At 37.5% G+C, this 26,860-nt stretch overlaps 13 non-coding genes across 13 annotated transcripts; all 13 read right to left on the bottom strand.

Annotated features, from left to right (window-relative positions):
* Positions 1-779: 779 nt before the first annotated feature.
* Trnam-cau (transfer RNA methionine (anticodon CAU)) lies at positions 780-873 on the bottom strand. The gene is made up of 2 exons: positions 837-873; positions 780-815 (listed from the first exon to the last, which is right to left on the bottom strand). It is a non-coding gene; the product is annotated as a tRNA-Met (tRNA).
* A 1,643-nt stretch (positions 874-2,516) lies between these two features.
* On the bottom strand, positions 2,517-2,589 carry Trnar-ucu (transfer RNA arginine (anticodon UCU)). Its single transcript has one exon. It is a non-coding gene; the product is annotated as a tRNA-Arg (tRNA).
* Positions 2,590-4,008: 1,419 nt separating this feature from the next.
* Trnar-ucu (transfer RNA arginine (anticodon UCU)) lies at positions 4,009-4,081 on the bottom strand. The gene has a single exon. It is a non-coding gene; the product is annotated as a tRNA-Arg (tRNA).
* Positions 4,082-7,306: 3,225 nt separating this feature from the next.
* Positions 7,307-7,400, bottom strand: Trnam-cau (transfer RNA methionine (anticodon CAU)). The gene is made up of 2 exons: positions 7,364-7,400; positions 7,307-7,342 (listed from the first exon to the last, which is right to left on the bottom strand). It is a non-coding gene; the product is annotated as a tRNA-Met (tRNA).
* Positions 7,401-8,299: 899 nt separating this feature from the next.
* On the bottom strand, positions 8,300-8,372 carry Trnar-ucu (transfer RNA arginine (anticodon UCU)). The gene has a single exon. It is a non-coding gene; the product is annotated as a tRNA-Arg (tRNA).
* Positions 8,373-11,598: 3,226 nt separating this feature from the next.
* Trnam-cau (transfer RNA methionine (anticodon CAU)) lies at positions 11,599-11,692 on the bottom strand. Its single transcript has 2 exons — positions 11,656-11,692; positions 11,599-11,634 (listed from the first exon to the last, which is right to left on the bottom strand). It is a non-coding gene; the product is annotated as a tRNA-Met (tRNA).
* An 881-nt stretch (positions 11,693-12,573) lies between these two features.
* On the bottom strand, positions 12,574-12,646 carry Trnar-ucu (transfer RNA arginine (anticodon UCU)). Its single transcript has one exon. It is a non-coding gene; the product is annotated as a tRNA-Arg (tRNA).
* Positions 12,647-15,872: 3,226 nt separating this feature from the next.
* Positions 15,873-15,966, bottom strand: Trnam-cau (transfer RNA methionine (anticodon CAU)). Its single transcript has 2 exons — positions 15,930-15,966; positions 15,873-15,908 (listed from the first exon to the last, which is right to left on the bottom strand). It is a non-coding gene; the product is annotated as a tRNA-Met (tRNA).
* An 885-nt stretch (positions 15,967-16,851) lies between these two features.
* Positions 16,852-16,924, bottom strand: Trnar-ucu (transfer RNA arginine (anticodon UCU)). Its single transcript has one exon. It is a non-coding gene; the product is annotated as a tRNA-Arg (tRNA).
* A 3,225-nt stretch (positions 16,925-20,149) lies between these two features.
* On the bottom strand, positions 20,150-20,243 carry Trnam-cau (transfer RNA methionine (anticodon CAU)). Its single transcript has 2 exons — positions 20,207-20,243; positions 20,150-20,185 (listed from the first exon to the last, which is right to left on the bottom strand). It is a non-coding gene; the product is annotated as a tRNA-Met (tRNA).
* An 885-nt stretch (positions 20,244-21,128) lies between these two features.
* Positions 21,129-21,201, bottom strand: Trnar-ucu (transfer RNA arginine (anticodon UCU)). The gene has a single exon. It is a non-coding gene; the product is annotated as a tRNA-Arg (tRNA).
* Positions 21,202-24,428: 3,227 nt separating this feature from the next.
* Trnam-cau (transfer RNA methionine (anticodon CAU)) lies at positions 24,429-24,522 on the bottom strand. Its single transcript has 2 exons — positions 24,486-24,522; positions 24,429-24,464 (listed from the first exon to the last, which is right to left on the bottom strand). It is a non-coding gene; the product is annotated as a tRNA-Met (tRNA).
* An 867-nt stretch (positions 24,523-25,389) lies between these two features.
* Trnar-ucu (transfer RNA arginine (anticodon UCU)) lies at positions 25,390-25,462 on the bottom strand. Its single transcript has one exon. It is a non-coding gene; the product is annotated as a tRNA-Arg (tRNA).
* Between the last annotated feature and the right edge of the window lie 1,398 nt (positions 25,463-26,860).

Genomic DNA, 26,860 nt, shown 5'->3' with positions numbered 1-26,860 from the left:
AGTGGTGTGTTTATGTCCCCGTAACTTAGCGGTTCGGCAAAAGAGACCGATAGAATAAATACTAGGCTTACAAAGAATAAGTCCTGGGGTTGATTTGATTCGACTAAAGGCGGTGCTCCAGCATGGCCACAGTCAAATGACTGAAACAAGTAAAAGAGTAAAAGAGTAAGGCTTAAAATCTTCATAAGAGGGTTGGTTTGTGAAATGCCATGTTTTCTTTCAGCGGAAAGTAAAAGAAGTGAAACAAGTAAAAGAAGAAAAAATATGTGTAGGAGAAGCATGATGATCATATTTCAAAAGCTTTTGATTATTTAACCCCACTTAAATATAGATGTTCTGTTAGAACAAACTATACTGCACTAGATGCCATGAGAGACATTCTCATACTGGCTTTGTGCGCAATATACACTGTAGCGATATAAACATGAGTGCATTTTGCACCAAGAGCCAATATGAGAGTGTCACTCATGACATCTACCGCAGTATAGTTTGTTCTAACAGAACATCCACATTTAAGTGAGGATAAATATCGCCTTCAGAGTCTGGCACACGGTCATCAAGTCCGGTGCGCAGAGAGTAAGACAATTACATAGACACCAGTGCCCGACTGGTACTTATTTTATCGTCTCCGAAAGGATGAAAAGGAAAACTCAACCTCTGGTTATTAATACAAATAATTATACCCTCTTAAACGGTACGCAAGGGAACAATTTGAGGCAATTTCTTCTAACATATTCATCAAAACGACGTGTGTGTGAGTAATTGAAAAAAAAAAATCGTGCCCCAGGTGAGGATCGAACTCACGACCTTCAGATTCCTCTAACATTTTGCTTGATTATGAGACTGACGCGCTGCCTACTGCGCTACCGAGGCTACCGAGCAGGCCGTTCTACTTTTGTGATAATACTTTAGCTATCGAAAGCAGCGAGGTGGCGGAAACGTTAGCACGCCGGGCGAAATGTTTAGCAGTATTATCGTCTGTATTACGTCCTGAGTTCAAATTCCGCCGAGGGCGTCTTTGCCTTTCATCCTTTCGGCGTAGATAAATTAAGTACCAGCTGCGTACTGAAGTTGATCTAATCGACTGGTCCCCTCCCCCCAAAATTTCGGGCCTTGTGCTTAGAGTAAAAAAGAATAGTTTAGCTACGGGTTGGTATTTGTGGATCTGAGTATGTGTGCACGCGTGTGTCGCTGGCTGACGTCTCGTTTCTGCGTGTGTGTGTGTGTGTGTGTGTGTGTGTGTGTGTGTGTGTGTGTGCGTTGACCTACCCATGTACCTAAATTGAATTGACATAGTAGTAGTAGTAGTAGTAGTAGTAGTAGTAGTAGTAGTAGTAGTAGTAGTAGTAGTGGTAGTAGTACAAATTACTCGACAGTTTGAGAAGTAAAGTCACCATCGTCCTCGTTGCCGTTACTGCTGACGGCTCAACGGAGGATGACGGAGAAGGACGGAACTGGCGATTAACAACGAAACACACCAAAAGAAAATGTCTGAACTTCATTGAACTTTCGGCTGATGCAATAACATTCAGTCACTAAAAGGTTATACCAACCTGTACTTCAGCTACCACCCTAACCACCACGACTACTACTACTACTACTACGACGACGACGACGACGACGACGACGGCGACTACAACCATTACCACTGCCATCCCTGCTACTACTACTAGTACTACAAGCATCACCACCAACACCATCCCTAATACTACAATCACCTCTCGAACCTATCACAACCACTTGGTTAATCGATTAGTCTGTCAAAGCCCTTCTGTCACAGGCTGTGACCTTTTCAATGACCTACCAATGTGCTTTTTAAGTAACCCTTTCTCCTCAATACGTATTACATTTTCACTGTTCCACTCATTTATTTGTAATAAACCCGAAGTGAAACACAACCAGTGTGCGTGTTTTTATTGGCGGCATGATTCTCCCAAAAGACATGAAAATCAACCTCAACGCTTGATTTCACGTCAAGAAACTTGCAAAACAAACACAAAACACAGAGAATTAATGTTGTTTTCATGAGAGTCATGTCTGACTCATAACCAGAAATGACTCTTACGAAAGTAGCAATAATTCTTAAGGTCCCTCAATTTCTCTCAACCGATCAATAGGCCGATTGAGTAAACCTATCAACAATGAACTTATCATGACTACTGGAAACAACTGTTGATCAAATTTACTACAATAAAGAAATATTCAATGACCATTAATTATAATTAATGGTCATTACATATTTATGTAATTATGCTTTGTCTTGTATATCACTCTATAAGACGCAACTCAACCATTTAGATCGTTCGATGTGATCCATTAAAACCCGTGAAGAGGGGCCTCCAAAATAGTCGCTGTCCAATACATAGAATCCGAAAAAGAACAAAGGGAAAAAAGGGTTTAATTCATTCGTTTTCACTTTTCATACAGATAAGAATTTTTGAAAAAATTGCAAACAAGTTACATGAAAATAATTTTCAGAAAAACTTCAAAGAAAGAAGATTTTAAAAAAAGTCAATCATCCCTGGTGGGATTCGAACCCACGACCTCTGGATTAGAAGTCCAGCGCGCTATCCGCTGCGCTACAGGGACAATACAAAATTTGCTCTTTCTAAATAGCTTTTAACACGAAATTTGTAATGTTGGACAGGTATGGAAGTAATTTGGATTTTTTTTTTGTATATATACGCCCACGTGTACGTTTAAATATGCACGTATAAAGTGAAAGTTTCATATTGCAATCACTTACCAAGCAGGTATTGTTATCAAATTTAGTGCATAAGACACATAACATTACTATATCCACTGCTTTATGTTATCTACTCGACATGAGCCGCACGAACTTCTAGAGATAGCAAGAACCAGATTTTCCTTCAAAAAAAAGTTGGGTGATCATGCTTGGAACGCTTCAGAATATGGTCTGCTGGACAGCAGATATGGTCACTTGATACTATTAAATATGAAGAATAAATGACGGTATATGTATAATTTCAGCCTCTTTTTGTAAGCTACCCATGAGGACGAATTGAGGTAATTTCCTTCTTTAACAAAATAATACAAAAACAGGTACTGCCATTTTAATTTAACAAAAAATATGCAGCGAGTGTCGCCATATTTGATCAAGAAACTGACGCGCTGCCAACTGCGCTACCGCGGTCAATATTTTATGATTATAGTCGCGGTATAATTTTGCGAGCGTATCTTTGTGTGTGTGTGTGTGTGTGTGTGCTTGGCTGGCTGACGTGTCGTTTCTGTGTGTGTATCAGTTAAGGAGTTTATGTGCCCGAAATATGTGATTCTGTGTGTGTGTGTGTGTGTGTGTGTGTGTGTGTGTGTGTGTGTGTGTGTGTGTGTGTGTGTGTGTATGTGTGTGTGTGCGCGCGCGCGTATTTATGCGTGTACGTGTGTCTGTATATGTATTTGCGTATTCTATACATGCGTGTGATTCTGTGCAAAAACTCGACTCGGGAGTCAGGATCTCAAATTAAGAGTCTCTAGAATGTCGTACAAATTTTACTGCAGTACTAATCGATATATACATGTATGCCCAGAACCTTCGTATATTTTTTTGTACCACGACAGCGGGTCATCAGGCGAATAATAAGCACACGTACAGATTCTGTTTCACTTCACTTTACATTATAAGTCAATTAGTTAATTATTTAACCAATTAACAAATCGATTGCTTCAGTATCTTAATCGATATCTTAATCAATCCATTAAGTTTATCAAAATCCTTCCATCACCATTCGCGACCTCATCAACTACTTGCCCTCTCTGCTCCAGATCCCTTTCAGATTTGTCCTCTCGTCCACTGTCAATGTAAGAACTTTCGTTCAATGCTCAACACATTCTGGTATGCCACCAACTTCGAAATTTCCAAGAAATCTTATTCATTTTCTTCAATCCACAAATATAACGGAATATTTATGGAATTAACGAAATTGTCTGCGAATGTTAATCTTCCCTGTTAAATAAAAATTTAACTTCCAAGAAAAAAACGAAGCCAATCATCCCTGGTGGGATTCGAACCCACGACCTCTGGATTAGAAGTCCAGCGCGCTATCCGCTGCGCTACAGGGACAATACAAATTTTACTTTTTCTAAATAGTTTTTAACACGAAATCTGTAATGTTAAGTTTTCTTTGTGTAGATATACGCCCATATGTACGTCTAAATATACACGTATAAAGTGAAAGCTGCATATTGTAATCACTTACCAAACAGGTATTGTTATCATATTTAGTGCATCAGACACAGAACATTACTATATCCGCTGCTTTATGTTATCTACTCGACATGAGTCGCACGAACTTCTAGAGATGGCAACCACCAGATTTTCCTCCAGAAAAAGTTGGATGATCATGGTTGGAACGCTTAAGTATAAGGTCTGATGGACAGCAGATAGGATCACACTAAGTACGAGGGATAAATCATGGAATACATAGTAATTTCATAACCCTTTTGTATGATACCCACGAGAACAACTTGAGGTAATTTCTTTCTTTAGCAGAATAATATAAAAACAGATTCTGCCATTTCAATTAAAAAAAAAAAAAAAAATGTACACTCCAGGTAAGGGCCGAACTCACGACCATCAGATTCTCCTACTTTTATACCTGATTAGGAGACTCAGGCGCTGCCTACCGCGATATCGAGGACGTAGCGGAAGAGACCAATATTTTATGATTATAGTCTAGACTCTTCATAGATTCCACCAAAGCCAGCCCAGAAGCTGTTTTGCTGCATAATGCCAATCAAAACCTTCAATACCATTAGCACATGCTGCAGGATTAAAAGAAACTTATGAATCAATGGATAAGATTTTGTACTTGATTAAATATTCTGAGCACAAGTGGAATATATGAGGGGACTTGGAAGTTATTGGTTTGCTTCTTGGGTTGCAAATGGGGTATACAAAGCATCAGTGCTTTTTGAGCCTTTGGAACAGCAGAGATTACAAGCATCACTATGATCAGAAAGAGTGGCCAAAGAGAAGTGATTTCATTTCAAGGAGATACAACGTTAAATATATCCCTTTAGTTGACCCTCAGAAAATTAACCTTCCTCCTTTACACATTAAACTTGGCTTGTTTCAGAATTTTGTTAAGGCCATGAATGAAGACGGTGAAGGATTCAAATATCTCAGTGAAAAATTTCTTTCTAGCAAATTAAAAGATTAAAGCTGGTGTTTTTAATGGGCCTAATTCTAATTTATGATGAGCTTTTTTCAACAAAAATTAAGCCCAGTAGTGATAACTGCTTGGGAAAAGTTTGTCTCTCTTGTAAAATCATTTTTGGGAAATGAAAAATCATCTAACTACGTTGCAATTGTGAATATTTTGAAAGCTTATAAGCAACTTGGAGCAAGAATGTGTCTAAGAATGCATTTTTTCCACTCTAATTTTGACTTTTTTCCACCCAATGTGGGTGATGTAAGCGATGAGCCTGGTAAACGATTTCATCAAGAAATCAAAGAAATAGAAAGCCGCTACAGTGGCAGACTTGCACCAAACATACTGACGGACTACTTTTGGTTTTTGAAACGAAGAAACGGACATGCAGCATAAGCGTAAAAGACGACGCCAAAGCTATTTTTGAGAAAACATAAAAATAATAATACTCACTTTACACTTTTGTTTTGTGTTTTATTGGTTTTAGAGCTACTTGTCCACCATGCTGCTCTTGTTCTTATGCCAAATAACGGTAATTTACGCTTAACATAACATTCATTTTATTTGTCATGAATTTTCACATTATTGTAATTTTGATAGCAGTATAATAATGAAAGCACAAAAACGTGACGTGCTAAAGCAAAAAATGATTGCAGATTCGGAATCAGCGCTCCCAAAATACCTTTGAGCACCATTTCGTCCAACAGTAGCAAACATTTTGTCGCCTAGTGTTATGGTCTGTTGGTTTCTTGATGACACTAAATATGAAGAGTAGATTACAAGATGCATTGAATTTTATACAATACCCATGGAACAATTTGAGGTTATTTCTTTCTTTAACGCAATTTCCAAAAGAAGTACGACACATTTATAAAAACAATGTGAAATACAAACTCACGAACTTCAGATTCCTCTGACGACGTTAGATTATGAGACGGACACGCTGCCTACTGCATTACCGACGCAGCTGTTCACCATGTTCATATCTTATTATTATAGTCTCAGCATAGTTTTGCGAGTGCATGTGTGTGTGTAAATGTGTTTTTGTGTATTCTATATGTACAGCTGACTGTGTGCAGGTAATCGTCTCAGAATCTCAAATTAAGAATTCCCAAAATGTTTTACAAATTTTACTGCAGATCTAATTGATATGCATGTATGCTCATAGTCCAGTTGTGCAGCAATCTTGCAGAACCTTATAATATTCTGCTGTACCTCGGTGGTACAAGTCATTATACCAATAGTAAACATTCACTGATTATATTTCACTTCTTTTGTCATTCCTAATCAATTGGTTAACCATTTAACCAATTAACTAATCGATTGTTTGATTAATCTTTCAGTCATTTAATCAGTCAAGTTTATCGAAATCTTTTCAACACCATTTGCAATCTCATGAACGACATGCAGCATACACTATAGCGATATATCCACATTTAAGTGAGGATAAATATCGCTTTCAGAATTTGGCACACGGTCATCAAGTCCGGGGGGGGGGCTGAGAGTAAGATTACATAGCCCCTAGTGTTCGACTAGTACCTTTTTGTTTCGATCCCGAAAGGATGAAATGGAAATAATTATATATTCTTATACGGTACCCACGGGGGATCTTTCTGATTTGGCGGGCGCCTCTTGTTTTCTTAACGAAACATTTTCAAACTTGGGACACTGGTAGAATGTGTCATATAAAACATCTTTTACTTTTAGTGTTATTGAGAGAATTTTATCTTTTTAAAGTTATTTCGTGTTAAAATTGTTGCATTTCGGTAATTTCAACCAATCACTGACGTCTATTGAGGTGAAAACAATTACTGCTGCGGAATGTAAACAACACGTTGTGCGGTGTAATGGGATCTTTTCTCTTGAATAAAATTAGTGCCGTTGTTTGTCAACAACAACTATCAGCGGTACTGTTATTTATGACAGGGTTCGGATTTTAGAGTTAGGGTTAGGGTTAGGGTTGGAGTTAGGGTAATGAGTATTTTTGCAAAAATACTCATAAAGATCAGAAAGATCCCCCCACGGGAACAATTTGAGGGAATTTGTTTTTTTAATACCATCATCAGAAGTGACATGTGTGTAAATGTCACTTCTGACATGTGTGTAAATAATTCACAAAAAAAAAAAAAAAGTTGTGCCCCAGGTGAGGATCGAACTCACGACCTTCAGATATCTCTGATTGTATATATGATTATGAGACTGACGCGCTGCCTACTGCGCTACCGAGGCCACTGAGTGAACGTTTCTACTTTTGTGATAATATTTTAGCTATGGGCTGGTGTTTATGGATGTGAGCGTGTACGCGTGTGCGCGTGTGTATGTGTGTGTGTGTGTGCTTGGCTGGCTGACGTGTCGTTTCTGTGTGTGTATCAGTTAAGGAGTTTATGTGCCCGAAATATGTGATTCTGTGTGTGTGTGTGTGTGTGTGTGTGTGTGTGTGTGTGTGTGTGTGTGTGTGTGTGTGTGTGTGTGTGTGTGCGCGCGCGTGTGTGTGCGTGCGCGCGTATTTATGCGTGTACGTGTGTCTGTATATGTATTTGCGTATTCTATACATGCGTGTGATTCTGTGCAAAAACTCGACTCGGGAGTCAGGATCTCAAATTAAGAGTCTCTAGAATGTCGTACAAATTTTACTGCAGTACTAATCGATATATACATGTATACCCAGAACCTTCGTATATTTTTTTGTACCACGACAGCGGGTCATCAGGCGAATAATAAGCACACGTACAGATTCTGTTTCACTTCACTTTACATTATAAGTCAATTAGTTAATTATTTAACCAATTAACAAATCGATTGCTTCAGTATCTTAATCGATATCTTAATCAATCCATTAAGTTTATCAAAATCCTTCCATCACCATTCGCGACCTCATCAACTACTTGCCCTCTCTGCTCCAGATCCCTTTCAGATTTGTCCTCTCGTCCACTGTCAATGTAAGAACTTTCGTTCAATGCTCAACACATTCTGGTATGCCACCAACTTCGAAATTTCTAAGAAATCTTATTCATTTTCTTCAAGCCACAAATATAACGGAATATTTATGGAATTAACGAAATTGTCTGCGAATGTTAATCTTCCCTGTTAAATAAAAATTTAACTTCAAAGAAAAAAACGAAGCCAATCATCCCTGGTGGGATTCGAACCCACGACCTCTGGATTAGAAGTCCAGCGCGCTATCCGCTGCGCTACAGGGACAATACAAATTTAGCTTTTTCTAAATAGTTTTTAACACGAAATCTGTAATGTTAAGTTTTCTTTGTGTAGATATACGCCCATATGTACGTCTAAATATACACGTATAAAGTGAAAGCTGCATATTGTAATCACTTACCAAACAGGTATTGTTATCATATTTAGTGCATCAGACACAGAACATTACTATATCCGCTGCTTTATGTTATCTACTCGACATGAGTCGCACGAACTTCTAGAGATGGCAACCACCAGATTTTCCTCCAGAAAAAGTTGGATGATCATGGTTGGAACGCTTAAGTATAAGGTCTGATGGACAGCAGATAGGATCACACTAAGTACGAGGGATAAATCATGGAATACATAGTAATTTCATAACCCTTTTGTATGATACCCACGAGAACAACTTGAGGTAATTTCTTTCTTTAGCAGAATAATATAAAAACAGGTTCTGCCATTTCAATTAAAAAAAAAAAAAAAAATGTACACTCCAGGTAAGGGCCGAACTCACGACCATCAGATTCTCCTACTTTTATACCTGATTAGGAGACTCAGGCGCTGCCTACCGCGATATCGAGGACGTAGCGGAAGAGACCAATATTTTATGATTATAGTCTAGACTCTTCATAGATTCCACCAAAGCCAGCCCAGAAGCTGTTTTGCTGCATAATGCCAATCAAAACCTTCAATACCATTAGCACATGCTGCAGGATTAAAAGAAACTTATGAATCAATGGATAAGATTTTGTACTTGATTAAATATTCTGAGCACAAGTGGAATATATGAGGGGACTTGGAAGTTATTGGTTTGCTTCTTGGGTTGCAAATGGGGTATACAAAGCATCAGTGCTTTTTGAGCCTTTGGAACAGCAGAGATTACAAGCATCACTATGATCAGAAAGAGTGGCCAAAGAGAAGTGATTTCATTTCAAGGAGATACAACGTTAAATATATCCCTTTAGTTGACCCTCAGAAAATTAACCTTCCTCCTTTACACATTAAACTTGGCTTGTTTCAGAATTTTGTTAAGGCCATGAATGAAGACGGTGAAGGATTCAAATATCTCAGTGAAAAATTTCTTTCTAGCAAATTAAAAGATTAAAGCTGGTGTTTTTAATGGGCCTAATTCTAATTTATGATGAGCTTTTTTCAACAAAAATTAAGCCCAGTAGTGATAACTGCTTGGGAAAAGTTTGTCTCTCTTGTAAAATCATTTTTGGGAAATGAAAAATCATCTAACTACGTTGCAATTGTGAATATTTTGAAAGCTTATAAGCAACTTGGAGCAAGAATGTGTCTAAGAATGCATTTTTTCCACTCTAATTTTGACTTTTTTCCACCCAATGTGGGTGATGTAAGCGATGAGCCTGGTAAACGATTTCATCAAGAAATCAAAGAAATAGAAAGCCGCTACAGTGGCAGACTTGCACCAAACATACTGACGGACTACTTTTGGTTTTTGAAACGAAGAAACGGACATGCAGCATAAGCGTAAAAGACGACGCCAAAGCTATTTTTGAGAAAACATAAAAATAATAATACTCACTTTACACTTTTGTTTTGTGTTTTATTGGTTTTAGAGCTACTTGTCCACCATGCTGCTCTTGTTCTTATGCCAAATAACGGTAATTTACGCTTAACATAACATTCATTTTATTTGTCATGAATTTTCACATTATTGTAATTTTGATAGCAGTATAATAATGAAAGCACAAAAACGTGACGTGCTAAAGCAAAAAATGATTGCAGATTCGGAATCAGCGCTCCCAAAATACCTTTGAGCACCATTTCGTCCAACAGTAGCAAACATTTTGTCGCCTAGTGTTATGGTCTGTTGGTTTCTTGATGACACTAAATATGAAGAGTAGATTACAAGATGCATTGAATTTTATACAATACCCATGGAACAATTTGAGGTTATTTCTTTCTTTAACGCAATTTCCAAAAGAAGTACGACACATTTATAAAAACAATGTGAAATACAAACTCACGAACTTCAGATTCCTCTGACGACGTTAGATTATGAGACGGACACGCTGCCTACTGCATTACCGACGCAGCTGTTCACCATGTTCATATCTTATTATTATAGTCTCAGCATAGTTTTGCGAGTGCATGTGTGTGTGTAAATGTGTTTTTGTGTATTCTATATGTACAGCTGACTGTGTGCAGGTAATCGTCTCAGAATCTCAAATTAAGAATTCCCAAAATGTTTTACAAATTTTACTGCAGATCTAATTGATATGCATGTATGCTCATAGTCCAGTTGTGCAGCAATCTTGCAGAACCTTATAATATTCTGCTGTACCTCGGTGGTACAAGTCATTATACCAATAGTAAACATTCACTGATTATATTTCACTTCTTTTGTCATTCCTAATCAATTGGTTAACCATTTAACCAATTAACTAATCGATTGTTTGATTAATCTTTCAGTCATTTAATCAGTCAAGTTTATCGAAATCTTTTCAACACCATTTGCAATCTCATGAACGACATGCAGCATACACTATAGCGATATATCCACATTTAAGTGAGGATAAATATCGCTTTCAGAATTTGGCACACGGTCATCAAGTCCGGGGGGGGGGGCTGAGAGTAAGATTACATAGCCCCTAGTGTTCGACTAGTACCTTTTTGTTTCGATCCCGAAAGGATGAAATGGAAATAATTATATATTCTTATACGGTACCCACGGGGGATCTTTCTGATTTGGCGGGCGCCTCTTGTTTTCTTAACGAAACATTTTCAAACTTGGGACACTGGTAGAATGTGTCATATAAAACATCTTTTACTTTTAGTGTTATTGAGAGAATTTTATCTTTTTAAAGTTATTTCGTGTTAAAATTGTTGCATTTCGGTAATTTCAACCAATCACTGACGTCTATTGAGGTGAAAACAATTACTGCTGCGGAATCTAAACAACACGTTGTGCGGTGTAATGGGATCTTTTCTCTTGAATAAAATTAGTGCCGTTGTTTGTCAACAACAACTATCAGCGGTACTGTTATTTATGACAGGGTTCGGATTTTAGAGTTAGGGTTAGGGTTAGGGTTGGAGTTAGGGTAATGAGTATTTTTGCAAAAATACTCATAAAGATCAGAAAGATCCCCCCACGGGAACAATTTGAGGGAATTTGTTTTTTTAATACCATCATCAGAAGTGACATGTGTGTAAATGTCACTTCTGACATGTGTGTAAATAATTCACAAAAAAAAAAAAAAAGTTGTGCCCCAGGTGAGGATCGAACTCACGACCTTCAGATATCTCTGATTGTATATATGATTATGAGACTGACGCGCTGCCTACTGCGCTACCGAGGCCACTGAGTGAACGTTTCTACTTTTGTGATAATATTTTAGCTATGGGCTGGTGTTTATGGATGTGAGCGTGTACGCGTGTGCGCGTGTGTATGTGTGTGTGTGTGTGCTTGGCTGGCTGACGTGTCGTTTCTGTGTGTGTATCAGTTAAGGAGTTTATGTGCCCGAAATATGTGATTCTGTGTGTGTGTGTGTGTGTGTGTGTGTGTGTGTGTGTGTGTGTGTGTGTGTGCGCGCGCGCGCGTGTGTGCGTGCGCGCGTATTTATGCGTGTACGTGTGTCTGTATATGTATTTGCGTATTCTATACATGCGTGTGATTCTGTGCAAAAACTCGACTCGGGAGTCAGGATCTCAAATTAAGAGTCTCTAGAATGTCGGACAAATTTTACTGCAGTACTAATCGATATATACATGTATGCCCAGAACCTTCGTATATTTTTTTGTACCACGACAGCGGGTCATCAGGCGAATAATAAGCACACGTACAGATTCTGTTTCACTTCACTTTACATTATAAGTCAATTAGTTAATTATTTAACCAATTAACAAATCGATTGCTTCAGTATCTTAATCGATATCTTAATCAATCCATTAAGTTTATCAAAATCCTTCCATCACCATTCGCGACCTCATCAACTACTTGCCCTCTCTGCTCCAGATCCCTTTCAGATTTGTCCTCTCGTCCACTGTCAATGTAAGAACTTTCGTTCAATGCTCAACACATTCTGGTATGCCACCAACTTCGAAATTTCTAAGAAATCTTATTCATTTTCTTCAAGCCACAAATATAACGGAATATTTATGGAATTAACGAAATTGTCTGCGAATGTTAATCTTCCCTGTTAAATAAAAATTTAACTTCAAAGAAAAAAACGAAGCCAATCATCCCTGGTGGGATTCGAACCCACGACCTCTGGATTAGAAGTCCAGCGCGCTATCCGCTGCGCTACAGGGACAATACAAATTTAGCTTTTTCTAAATAGTTTTTAACACGAAATCTGTAATGTTAAGTTTTCTTTGTGTAGATATACGCCCATATGTACGTCTAAATATACACGTATAAAGTGAAAGCTGCATATTGTAATCACTTACCAAACAGGTATTGTTATCATATTTAGTGCATCAGACACAGAACATTACTATATCCGCTGCTTTATGTTATCTACTCGACATGAGTCGCACGAACTTCTAGAGATGGCAACCACCAGATTTTCCTCCAGAAAAAGTTGGATGATCATGGTTGGAACGCTTAAGTATAAGGTCTGATGGACAGCAGATAGGATCACACTAAGTACGAGGGATAAATCATGGAATACATAGTAATTTCATAACCCTTTTGTATGATACCCACGAGAACAACTTGAGGTAATTTCTTTCTTTAGCAGAATAATATAAAAACAGGTTCTGCCATTTCAATTAAAAAAAAAAAAAAAAATGTACACTCCAGGTAAGGGCCGAACTCACGACCATCAGATTCTCCTACTTTTATACCTGATTAGGAGACTCAGGCGCTGCCTACCGCGATATCGAGGACGTAGCGGAAGAGACCAATATTTTATGATTATAGTCTAGACTCTTCATAGATTCCACCAAAGCCAGCCCAGAAGCTGTTTTGCTGCATAATGCCAATCAAAACCTTCAATACCATTAGCACATGCTGCAGGATTAAAAGAAACTTATGAATCAATGGATAAGATTTTGTACTTGATTAAATATTCTGAGCACAAGTGGAATATATGAGGGGACTTGGAAGTTATTGGTTTGCTTCTTGGGTTGCAAATGGGGTATACAAAGCATCAGTGCTTTTTGAGCCTTTGGAACAGCAGAGATTACAAGCATCACTATGATCAGAAAGAGTGGCCAAAGAGAAGTGATTTCATTTCAAGGAGATACAACGTTAAATATATCCCTTTAGTTGACCCTCAGAAAATTAACCTTCCTCCTTTACACATTAAACTTGGCTTGTTTCAGAATTTTGTTAAGGCCATGAATGAAGACGGTGAAGGATTCAAATATCTCAGTGAAAAATTTCTTTCTAGCAAATTAAAAGATTAAAGCTGGTGTTTTTAATGGGCCTAATTCTAATTTATGATGAGCTTTTTTCAACAAAAATTAAGCCCAGTAGTGATAACTGCTTGGGAAAAGTTTGTCTCTCTTGTAAAATCATTTTTGGGAAATGAAAAATCATCTAACTACGTTGCAATTGTGAATATTTTGAAAGCTTATAAGCAACTTGGAGCAAGAATGTGTCTAAGAATGCATTTTTTCCACTCTAATTTTGACTTTTTTCCACCCAATGTGGGTGATGTAAGCGATGAGCCTGGTAAACGATTTCATCAAGAAATCAAAGAAATAGAAAGCCGCTACAGTGGCAGACTTGCACCAAACATACTGACGGACTACTTTTGGTTTTTGAAACGAAGAAACGGACATGCAGCATAAGCGTAAAAGACGACGCCAAAGCTATTTTTGAGAAAACATAAAAATAATAATACTCACTTTACACTTTTGTTTTGTGTTTTATTGGTTTTAGAGCTACTTGTCCACCATGCTGCTCTTGTTCTTATGCCAAATAACGGTAATTTACGCTTAACATAACATTCATTTTATTTGTCATGAATTTTCACATTATTGTAATTTTGATAGCAGTATAATAATGAAAGCACAAAAACGTGACGTGCTAAAGCAAAAAATGATTGCAGATTCGGAATCAGCGCTCCCAAAATACCTTTGAGCACCATTTCGTCCAACAGTAGCAAACATTTTGTCGCCTAGTGTTATGGTCTGTTGGTTTCTTGATGACACTAAATATGAAGAGTAGATTACAAGATGCATTGAATTTTATACAATACCCATGGAACAATTTGAGGTTATTTCTTTCTTTAACGCAATTTCCAAAAGAAGTACGACACATTTATAAAAACAATGTGAAATACAAACTCACGAACTTCAGATTCCTCTGACGACGTTAGATTATGAGACGGACACGCTGCCTACTGCATTACCGACGCAGCTGTTCACCATGTTCATATCTTATTATTATAGTCTCAGCATAGTTTTGCGAGTGCATGTGTGTGTGTAAATGTGTTTTTGTGTATTCTATATGTACAGCTGACTGTGTGCAGGTAATCGTCTCAGAATCTCAAATTAAGAATTCCCAAAATGTTTTACAAATTTTACTGCAGATCTAATTGATATGCATGTATGCTCATAGTCCAGTTGTGCAGCAATCTTGCAGAACCTTATAATATTCTGCTGTACCTCGGTGGTACAAGTCATTATACCAATAGTAAACATTCACTGATTATATTTCACTTCTTTTGTCATTCCTAATCAATTGGTTAACCATTTAACCAATTAACTAATCGATTGTTTGATTAATCTTTCAGTCATTTAATCAGTCAAGTTTATCGAAATCTTTTCAACACCATTTGCAATCTCATGAACGACATGCAGCATACACTATAGCGATATATCCACATTTAAGTGAGGATAAATATCGCTTTCAGAATTTGGCACACGGTCATCAAGTCCGGGGGGGGGGGCTGAGAGTAAGATTACATAGCCCCTAGTGTTCGACTAGTACCTTTTTGTTTCGATCCCGAAAGGATGAAATGGAAATAATTATATATTCTTATACGGTACCCACGGGGGATCTTTCTGATTTGGCGGGCGCCTCTTGTTTTCTTAACGAAACATTTTCAAACTTGGGACACTGGTAGAATGTGTCATATAAAACATCTTTTACTTTTAGTGTTATTGAGAGAATTTTATCTTTTTAAAGTTATTTCGTGTTAAAATTGTTGCATTTCGGTAATTTCAACCAATCACTGACGTCTATTGAGGTGAAAACAATTACTGCTGCGGAATGTAAACAACACGTTGTGCGGTGTAATGGGATCTTTTCTCTTGAATAAAATTAGTGCCGTTGTTTGTCAACAACAACTATCAGCGGTACTGTTATTTATGACAGGGTTCGGATTTTAGAGTTAGGGTTAGGGTTAGGGTTGGAGTTAGGGTAATGAGTATTTTTGCAAAAATACTCATAAAGATCAGAAAGATCCCCCCACGGGAACAATTTGAGGGAATTTGTTTTTTTAATACCATCATCAGAAGTGACATGTGTGTAAATGTCACTTCTGACATGTGTGTAAATAATTCACAAAAAAAAAAAAAAAGTTGTGCCCCAGGTGAGGATCGAACTCACGACCTTCAGATATCTCTGATTGTATATATGATTATGAGACTGACGCGCTGCCTACTGCGCTACCGAGGCCACTGAGTGAACGTTTCTACTTTTGTGATAATATTTTAGCTATGGGCTGGTGTTTATGGATGTGAGCGTGTACGCGTGTGCGCGTGTGTATGTGTGTGTGTGTGTGCTTGGCTGGCTGACGTGTCGTTTCTGTGTGTGTATCAGTTAAGGAGTTTATGTGCCCGAAATATGTGATTCTGTGTGTGTGTGTGTGTGTGTGTGTGTGTGTGTGTGTGTGTGTGTGTGTGTGTGTGTGCGCGCGCGTGTGTGTGCGTGCGCGCGTATTTATGCGTGTACGTGTGTCTGTATATGTATTTGCGTATTCTATACATGCGTGTGATTCTGTGCAAAAACTCGACTCGGGAGTCAGGATCTCAAATTAAGAGTCTCTAGAATGTCGTACAAATTTTACTGCAGTACTAATCGATATATACATGTATGCCCAGAACCTTCGTATATTTTTTTGTACCACGACAGCGGGTCATCAGGCGAATAATAAGCACACGTACAGATTCTGTTTCACTTCACTTTACATTATAAGTCAATTAGTTAATTATTTAACCAATTAACAAATCGATTGCTTCAGTATCTTAATCGATATCTTAATCAATCCATTAAGTTTATCAAAATCCTTCCATCACCATTCGCGACCTCATCAACTACTTGCCCTCTCTGCTCCAGATCCCTTTCAGATTTGTCCTCTCGTCCACTGTCAATGTAAGAACTTTCGTTCAATGCTCAACACATTCTGGTATGCCACCAACTTCGAAATTTCTAAGAAATCTTATTCATTTTCTTCAAGCCACAAATATAACGGAATATTTATGGAATTAACGAAATTGTCTGCGAATGTTAATCTTCCCTGTTAAATAAAAATTTAACTTCAAAGAAAAAAACGAAGCCAATCATCCCTGGTGGGATTCGAACCCACGACCTCTGGATTAGAAGTCCAGCGCGCTATCCGCTGCGCTACAGGGACAATACAAATTTAGCTTTTTCTAAATAGTTTTTAACACGAAATCTGTAATGTTAAGTTTTCTTTGTGTAGATATACGCCCATATGTACGTCTAAATATACACGTATAAAGTGAAAGCTGCATATTGTAATCACTTACCAAACAGGTATTGTTATCATATTTAGTGCATCAGACACAGAACATTACTATATCCGCTGCTTTATGTTATCTACTCGACATGAGTCGCACGAACTTCTAGAGATGGCAACCACCAGATTTTCCTCCAGAAAAAGTTGGATGATCATGGTTGGAACGCTTAAGTATAAGGTCTGATGGACAGCAGATAGGATCACACTAAGTACGAGGGATAAATCATGGAATACATAGTAATTTCATAACCCTTTTGTATGATACCCACGAGAACAACTTGAGGTAATTTCTTTCTTTAGCAGAATAATATAAAAACAGGTTCTGCCATTTCAATTAAAAAAAAAAAAAAAAATGTACACTCCAGGTAAGGGCCGAACTCACGACCATCAGATTCTCCTACTTTTATACCTGATTAGGAGACTCAGGCGCTGCCTACCGCGATATCGAGGACGTAGCGGAAGAGACCAATATTTTATGATTATAGTCTAGACTCTTCATAGATTCCACCAAAGCCAGCCCAGAAGCTGTTTTGCTGCATAATGCCAATCAAAACCTTCAATACCATTAGCACATGCTGCAGGATTAAAAGAAACTTATGAATCAATGGATAAGATTTTGTACTTGATTAAATATTCTGAGCACAAGTGGAATATATGAGGGGACTTGGAAGTTATTGGTTTGCTTCTTGGGTTGCAAATGGGGTATACAAAGCATCAGTGCTTTTTGAGCCTTTGGAACAGCAGAGATTACAAGCATCACTATGATCAGAAAGAGTGGCCAAAGAGAAGTGATTTCATTTCAAGGAGATACAACGTTAAATATATCCCTTTAGTTGACCCTCAGAAAATTAACCTTCCTCCTTTACACATTAAACTTGGCTTGTTTCAGAATTTTGTTAAGGCCATGAATGAAGACGGTGAAGGATTCAAATATCTCAGTGAAAAATTTCTTTCTAGCAAATTAAAAGATTAAAGCTGGTGTTTTTAATGGGCCTAATTCTAATTTATGATGAGCTTTTTTCAACAAAAATTAAGCCCAGTAGTGATAACTGCTTGGGAAAAGTTTGTCTCTCTTGTAAAATCATTTTTGGGAAATGAAAAATCATCTAACTACGTTGCAATTGTGAATATTTTGAAAGCTTATAAGCAACTTGGAGCAAGAATGTGTCTAAGAATGCATTTTTTCCACTCTAATTTTGACTTTTTTCCACCCAATGTGGGTGATGTAAGCGATGAGCCTGGTAAACGATTTCATCAAGAAATCAAAGAAATAGAAAGCCGCTACAGTGGCAGACTTGCACCAAACATACTGACGGACTACTTTTGGTTTTTGAAACGAAGAAACGGACATGCAGCATAAGCGTAAAAGACGACGCCAAAGCTATTTTTGAGAAAACATAAAAATAATAATACTCACTTTACACTTTTGTTTTGTGTTTTATTGGTTTTAGAGCTACTTGTCCACCATGCTGCTCTTGTTCTTATGCCAAATAACGGTAATTTACGCTTAACATAACATTCATTTTATTTGTCATGAATTTTCACATTATTGTAATTTTGATAGCAGTATAATAATGAAAGCACAAAAACGTGACGTGCTAAAGCAAAAAATGATTGCAGATTCGGAATCAGCGCTCCCAAAATACCTTTGAGCACCATTTCGTCCAACAGTAGCAAACATTTTGTCGCCTAGTGTTATGGTCTGTTGGTTTCTTGATGACACTAAATATGAAGAGTAGATTACAAGATGCATTGAATTTTATACAATACCCATGGAACAATTTGAGGTTATTTCTTTCTTTAACGCAATTTCCAAAAGAAGTACGACACATTTATAAAAACAATGTGAAATACAAACTCACGAACTTCAGATTCCTCTGACGACGTTAGATTATGAGACGGACACGCTGCCTACTGCATTACCGACGCAGCTGTTCACCATGTTCATATCTTATTATTATAGTCTCAGCATAGTTTTGCGAGTGCATGTGTGTGTGTAAATGTGTTTTTGTGTATTCTATATGTACAGCTGACTGTGTGCAGGTAATCGTCTCAGAATCTCAAATTAAGAATTCCCAAAATGTTTTACAAATTTTACTGCAGATCTAATTGATATGCATGTATGCTCATAGTCCAGTTGTGCAGCAATCTTGCAGAACCTTATAATATTCTGCTGTACCTCGGTGGTACAAGTCATTATACCAATAGTAAACATTCACTGATTATATTTCACTTCTTTTGTCATTCCTAATCAATTGGTTAACCATTTAACCAATTAACTAATCGATTGTTTGATTAATCTTTCAGTCATTTAATCAGTCAAGTTTATCGAAATCTTTTCAACACCATTTGCAATCTCATGAACGACATGCAGCATACACTATAGCGATATATCCACATTTAAGTGAGGATAAATATCGCTTTCAGAATTTGGCACACGGTCATCAAGTCCGGGGGGGGGGCTGAGAGTAAGATTACATAGCCCCTAGTGTTCGACTAGTACCTTTTTGTTTCGATCCCGAAAGGATGAAATGGAAATAATTATATATTCTTATACGGTACCCACGGGGGATCTTTCTGATTTGGCGGGCGCCTCTTGTTTTCTTAACGAAACATTTTCAAACTTGGGAAACTGGTAGAATGTGTCATATAAAACATCTTTTACTTTTAGTGTTATTGAGAGAATTTTATCTTTTTAAAGTTATTTTGTGTTAAAATTGTTGCATTTCGGTAATTTCAACCAATCACTGACGTCTATTGAGGTGAAAACAATTACTGCTGCGGAATCTAAACAACACGTTGTGCGGTGTAATGGGATCTTTTCTCTTGAATAAAATTAGTGCCGTTGTTTGTCAACAACAACTATCAGCGGTACTGTTATTTATGACAGGGTTCGGATTTTAGAGTTAGGGTTAGGGTTAGGGTTGGAGTTAGGGTAATGAGTATTTTTGCAAAAATACTCATAAAGATCAGAAAGATCCCCCCACGGGAACAATTTGAGGGAATTTGTTTTTTTAATACCATCATCAGAAGTGACATGTGTGTAAATGTCACTTCTGACATGTGTGTAAATAATTCACAAAAAAAAAAAAAAAGTTGTGCCCCAGGTGAGGATCGAACTCACGACCTTCAGATATCTCTGATTGTATATATGATTATGAGACTGACGCGCTGCCTACTGCGCTACCGAGGCCACTGAGTGAACGTTTCTACTTTTGTGATAATATTTTAGCTATGGGCTGGTGTTTATGGATGTGAGCGTGTACGCGTGTGCGCGTGTGTATGTGTGTGTGTGTGTGCTTGGCTGGCTGACGTGTCGTTTCTGTGTGTGTATCAGTTAAGGAGTTTATGTGCCCGAAATATGTGATTCTGTGTGTGTGTGTGTGTGTGTGTGTGTGTGTGTGTGTGTGTGTGAGTGTGTGCGCGCGCGCGCGCGTGTGTGTGCGTGCGCGCGTATTTATGCGTGTACGTGTGTCTGTATATGTATTTGCGTATTCTATACATGCGTGTGATTCTGTGCAAAAACTCGACTCGGGAGTCAGGATCTCAAATTAAGAGTCTCTAGAATGTCGTACAAATTTTACTGCAGTACTAATCGATATATACATGTATGCCCAGAACCTTCGTATATTTTTTTGTACCACGACAGCGGGTCATCAGGCGAATAATAAGCACACGTACAGATTCTGTTTCACTTCACTTTACATTATAAGTCAATTAGTTAATTATTTAACCAATTAACAAATCGATTGCTTCAGTATCTTAATCGATATCTTAATCAATCCATTAAGTTTATCAAAATCCTTCCATCACCATTCGCGACCTCATCAACTACTTGCCCTCTCTGCTCCAGATCCCTTTCAGATTTGTCCTCTCGTCCACTGTCAATGTAAGAACTTTCGTTCAATGCTCAACACATTCTGGTATGCCACCAACTTCGAAATTTCTAAGAAATCTTATTCATTTTCTTCAATCCACAAATATAACGGAATATTTATGGAATTAACGAAATTGTCTGCGAATGTTAATCTTCCCTGTTAAATAAAAATTTAACTTCAAAGAAAAAAACGAAGCCAATCATCCCTGGTGGGATTCGAACCCACAACCTCTGGATTAGAAGTCCAGCGCGCTATCCGCTGCGCTACAGGGACAATACAAATTTAGCTTTTTCTAAATAGTTTTTAACACGAAATCTGTAATGTTAAGTTTTCTTTGTGTAGATATACGCCCATATGTACGTCTAAATATACACGTATAAAGTGAAAGCTGCATATTGTAATCACTTACCAAACAGGTATTGTTATCATATTTAGTGCATCAGACACAGAACATTACTATATCCGCTGCTTTATGTTATCTACTCGACATGAGTCGCACGAACTTCTAGAGATGGCAACCACCAGATTTTCCTCCAGAAAAAGTTGGATGATCATGGTTGGAACGCTTAAGTATAAGGTCTGATGGACAGCAGATAGGATCACACTAAGTACGAGGGATAAATCATGGAATACATAGTAATTTCATAATCCTTTTGTATGATACCCACGAGAACAACTTGAGGTAATTTCTTTCTTTAGCAGAATAATATAAAAACAGGTTCTGCCATTTCAATTTAAAAAAAAAAAAAAAATGTACACTCCAGGTAAGGGCCGAACTCACGACCATCAGATTCTCCTACTTTTATACCTGATTAGGAGACTCAGGCGCTGCCTACCGCGATATCGAGGACGTAGCGGAAGAGACCAATATTTTATGATTATAGTCTAGACTCTTCATAGATTCCACCAAAGCCAGCCCAGAAGCTGTTTTGCTGCATAATGCCAATCAAAACCTTCAATACCATTAGCACATGCTGCAGGATTAAAAGAAACTTATGAATCAATGGATAAGATTTTGTACTTGATTAAATATTCTGAGCACAAGTGGAATATATGAGGGGACTTGGAAGTTATTGGTTTGCTTCTTGGGTTGCAAATGGGGTATACAAAGCATCAGTGCTTTTTGAGCCTTTGGAACAGCAGAGATTACAAGCATCACTATGATCAGAAAGAGTGGCCAAAGAGAAGTGATTTCATTTCAAGGAGATACAACGTTAAATATATCCCTTTAGTTGACCCTCAGAAAATTAACCTTCCTCCTTTACACATTAAACTTGGCTTGTTTCAGAATTTTGTTAAGGCCATGAATGAAGACGGTGAAGGATTCAAATATCTCAGTGAAAAATTTCTTTCTAGCAAATTAAAAGATTAAAGCTGGTGTTTTTAATGGGCCTAATTCTAATTTATGATGAGCTTTTTTCAACAAAAATTAAGCCCAGTAGTGATAACTGCTTGGGAAAAGTTTGTTTCTCTTGTAAAATCATTTTTGGGAAATGAAAAATCATCTAACTACGTTGCAATTGTGAATATTTTGAAAGCTTATAAGCAACTTGGAGCAAGAATGTGTCTAAGAATGCATTTTTTCCACTCTAATCTTGACTTTTTTTCCACCCAATATGGGTGATGTAAGCGATGAGCCTGGTAAACGATTTCATCAAGAAATCAAAGAAATAGAAAGCCGCTGCAGTGGCAGACTTGCACCAAACATACTGACGGACTACTTTTGGTTTTTGAAACGAAGAAACGGACATGCAGCATAAGCGTAAAAGACGACGCCAAAGCTATTTTTGAGAAAACATAAAAATAATAATACTCACTTTACACTTTTGTTTTGTGTTTTATTGGTTTTAGAGCTACTTGTCCACCATGCTGCTCTTGTTCTTATGCCAAATAACGGTAATTTACACTTAACATAACATTCATTTTATTTGTCATGAATTTTCACATTATTGTAATTTTGATAGCAGTATAATAATGAAAGCACAAAAACGTGACGTGCTAAAGCAAAAAATGATTGCAGATTCGGAATCAGCGCTCCCAAAATACCTTTGAGCACCATTTCGTCCAACAGTAGCAAACATTTTGTCGCCTAGTGTTATGGTCTGTTGGTTTCTTGATGACACTAAATATGAAGAGTAGATTACAAGATGCATTGAATTTTATACAATACCCATGGAACAATTTGAGGTTATTTCTTTCTTTAACGCAATTTCCAAAAGAAGTACGACACATTTATAAAAACAATGTGAAATACAAACTCACGAACTTCAGATTCCTCTGACGACGTTAGATTATGAGACGGACACGCTGCCTACTGCATTACCGACGCAGCTGTTCACCATGTTCATATCTTATTATTATAGTCTCAGCATAGTTTTGCGAGTGCATGTGTGTGTGTAAATGTGTTTTTGTGTATTCTATATGTACAGCTGACTGTGTGCAGGTAATCGTCTCAGAATCTCAAATTAAGAATTCCCAAAATGTTTTACAAATTTTACTGCAGATCTAATCGATATGCATGTATGCTCATAGTCCAGTTGTGCAGCAATCTTGCAGAACCTTATAATATTCTGCTGTACCTCGGTGGTACAAGTCATTATACCAATAGTAAACATTCACTGATTATATTTCACTTCTTTTGTCATTCCTAATCAATTGGTTAACCATTTAACCAATTAACTAATCGATTGTTTGATTAATCTTTCAGTCATTTAATCAGTCAAGTTTATCGAAATCTTTTCAACACCATTTGCAATCTCATGAACGACATGCAGCATACACTATAGCGATATATCCACATTTAAGTGAGGATAAATATCGCTTTCAGAATTTGGCACACGGTCATCAAGTCCGGGGGGGGGGGCTGAGAGTAAGATTACATAGCCCCTAGTGTTCGACTAGTACCTTTTTGTTTCGATCCCGAAAGGATGAAATGGAAATAATTATATATTCTTATACGGTACCCACGGGGGATCTTTCTGATTTGGCGGGCGCCTCTTGTTTTCTTAACGAAACATTTTCAAACTTGGGACACTGGTAGAATGTGTCATATAAAACATCTTTTACTTTTAGTGTTATTGAGAAAATTTTATCTTTTTAAAGTTATTTCGTGTTAAAATTGTTGCATTTCGGTAATTTCAACCAATCACTGACGTCTATTGAGGTGAAAACAATTACTGCTGCGGAATGTAAACAACACGTTGTGCGGTGTAATGGGATCTTTTCTCTTGAATAAAATTAGTGCCGTTGTTTGTCAACAACAACTATCAGCGGTACTGTTATTTATGACAGGGTTCGGATTTTAGAGTTAGGGTGAGGGTTAGGGTTGGGGTTAGGGTAATGAGTATTTTTGCAAAAATACTCATAAAGATCAGAAAGATCCCCCCACGGGAACAATTTGAGGGAATTTGTTTTTTTAATACCATCATCAGAAGTGACATGTGTGTAAATGTCACTTCTGACATGTGTGTAAATAATTCACAAAAAAAAAAAACATGTTGTGCCCCGGGTGAGGATCGAACTCACGACCTTCAGATATCTCTGATTGTATATTTGATTATGAGACTGACGCGCTGCCTACTGCGCTACCGAGGCCACTGAGTGAACGTTTCTACTTTTGTGATAATATTTTAGCTATGGGCTGGTGTTTATGGATGTGAGCGTGTACGCGTGCGCGCGTGTGTATGTGTGTGTGTGTGTGCTTGTCTGGCTGACGTGTCGTTTCTGTGTGTGTATCAGTTAAGGAGTTTATGTGCCCGAAATATGTGATTCTGTGTGTGTGTGTGTGTGTGTGTGTGTGTGTGTGTGTGTGTGTATGTGTGTGTGTGCGCGCGCGCGTATTTATGCGTGTACGTGTGTCTGTATATGTATTTGCGTATTCTATACATGCGTGTGATTCTGTGCAAAAACTCGACTCGGGAGTCAGGATCTCAAATTAAGAGTCTCTAGAATGTCGTACAAATTTTACTGCAGTACTAATCGATATATACATGTATGCCCAGAACCTTCGTATATTTTTTTGTACCACGACAGCGGGTCATCAGGCGAATAATAAGCACACGTACAGATTCTGTTTCACTTCTCTTTACATTATAAGTCAATTAGTTAATTATTTAACCAATTAACAAATCGATTGCTTCAGTATCTTAATCGATATCTTAATCAATCCATTAAGTTTATCAAAATCCTTCCATCACCATTCGCGACCTCATCAACTACTTGCCCTCTCTGCTCCAGATCCCTTTCAGATTTGTCCTCTCGTCCACTGTCAATGTAAGAACTTTCGTTCAATGCTCAACACATTCTGGTATGCCACCAACTTCGAAATTTCTAAGAAATCTTATTCATTTTCTTCAATCCACAAATATAACGGAATATTTATGGAATTAACGAAATTGTCTGCGAATGTTAATCTTCCCTGTTAAATAAAAATTTAACTTCAAAGAAAAAAACGAAGCCAATCATCCCTGGTGGGATTCGAACCCACGACCTCTGGATTAGAAGTCCAGCGCGCTATCCGCTGCGCTACAGGGACAATACAAATTTAGCTTTTTCTAAATAGTTTTTAACACGAAATCTGTAATGTTAAGTTTTCTTTGTGTAGATATACGCCCATATGTACGTCTAAATATACACGTATAAAGTGAAAGCTGCATATTGTAATCACTTACCAAACAGGTATTGTTATCATATTTAGTGCATCAGACACAGAACATTACTATATCCGCTGCTTTATGTTATCTACTCGACATGAGTCGCACGAACTTCTAGAAATGGCAACCACCAGATTTTCCTCCAGAAAAAGTTGGATGATCATGGTTGGAACGCTTAAGTATAAGGTCTGATGGACAGCAGATAGGATCACACTAAGTACGAGGGATAAATCATGGAATACATAGTAATTTCATAATCCTTTTGTATGATACCCACGAGAACAACTTGAGGTAATTTCTTTCTTTAGCAGAATAATATAAAAACAGGTTCTGCCATTTCAATTTTAAAAAAAAAAAAAAATGTACACTCCAGGTAAGGGCCGAACTCACGACCATCAGATTCTCCTACTTTTATACCTGATTAGGAGACTCAGGCGCTGCCTACCGCGATATCGAGGACGTAGCGGAAGAGACCAATATTTTATGATTATAGTCTAGACTCTTCATAGATTCCACCAAAGCCAGCCCAGAAGCTGTTTTGCTGCATAATGCCAATCAAAACCTTCAATACCATTAGCACATGCTGCAGGATTAAAAGAAACTTATGAATCAATGGATAAGATTTTGTACTTGATTAAATATTCTGAGCACAAGTGGAATATATGAGGGGACTTGGAAGTTATTGGTTTGCTTCTTGGGTTGCAAATGGGGTATACAAAGCATCAGTGCTTTTTGAGCCTTTGGAACAGCAGAGATTACAAGCATCACTATGATCAGAAAGAGTGGCCAAAGAGAAGTGATTTCATTTCAAGGAGATACAACGTTAAATATATCCCTTTAGTTGACCCTCAGAAAATTAACCTTCCTCCTTTACACATTAAACTTGGCTTGTTTCAGAATTTTGTTAAGGCCATGAATGAAGACGGTGAAGGATTCAAATATCTCAGTGAAAAATTTCTTTCTAGCAAATTAAAAGATTAAAGCTGGTGTTTTTAATGGGCCTAATTCTAATTTATGATGAGCTTTTTTCAAGAAAAATTAAGCCCAGTAGTGATAACTGCTTGGGAAAAGTTTGTTTCTCTTGTAAAATCATTTTTGGGAAATGAAAAATCATCTAACTACGTTGCAATTGTGAATATTTTGAAAGCTTATAAGCAACTTGGAGCAAGAATGTGTCTAAGAATGCATTTTTTCCTCTCTAATCTTGACTTTTTTTCCACCCAATATGGGTGATGTAAGCGATGAGCCTGGTAAACGATTTCATCAAGAAATCAAAGAAA

Source organism: Octopus bimaculoides, chromosome 16 (assembly GCF_046866305.1).
Source record: "Octopus bimaculoides isolate indiv1 chromosome 16, ASM4686630v1, whole genome shotgun sequence".
In the NCBI taxonomy this organism is placed as follows: Eukaryota; Metazoa; Mollusca; class Cephalopoda; order Octopoda; family Octopodidae; genus Octopus; species Octopus bimaculoides.
The sequence above is the reverse complement of the archived record's forward strand: the minus strand, read 5'-3'. Positions and strand labels throughout refer to the sequence as shown.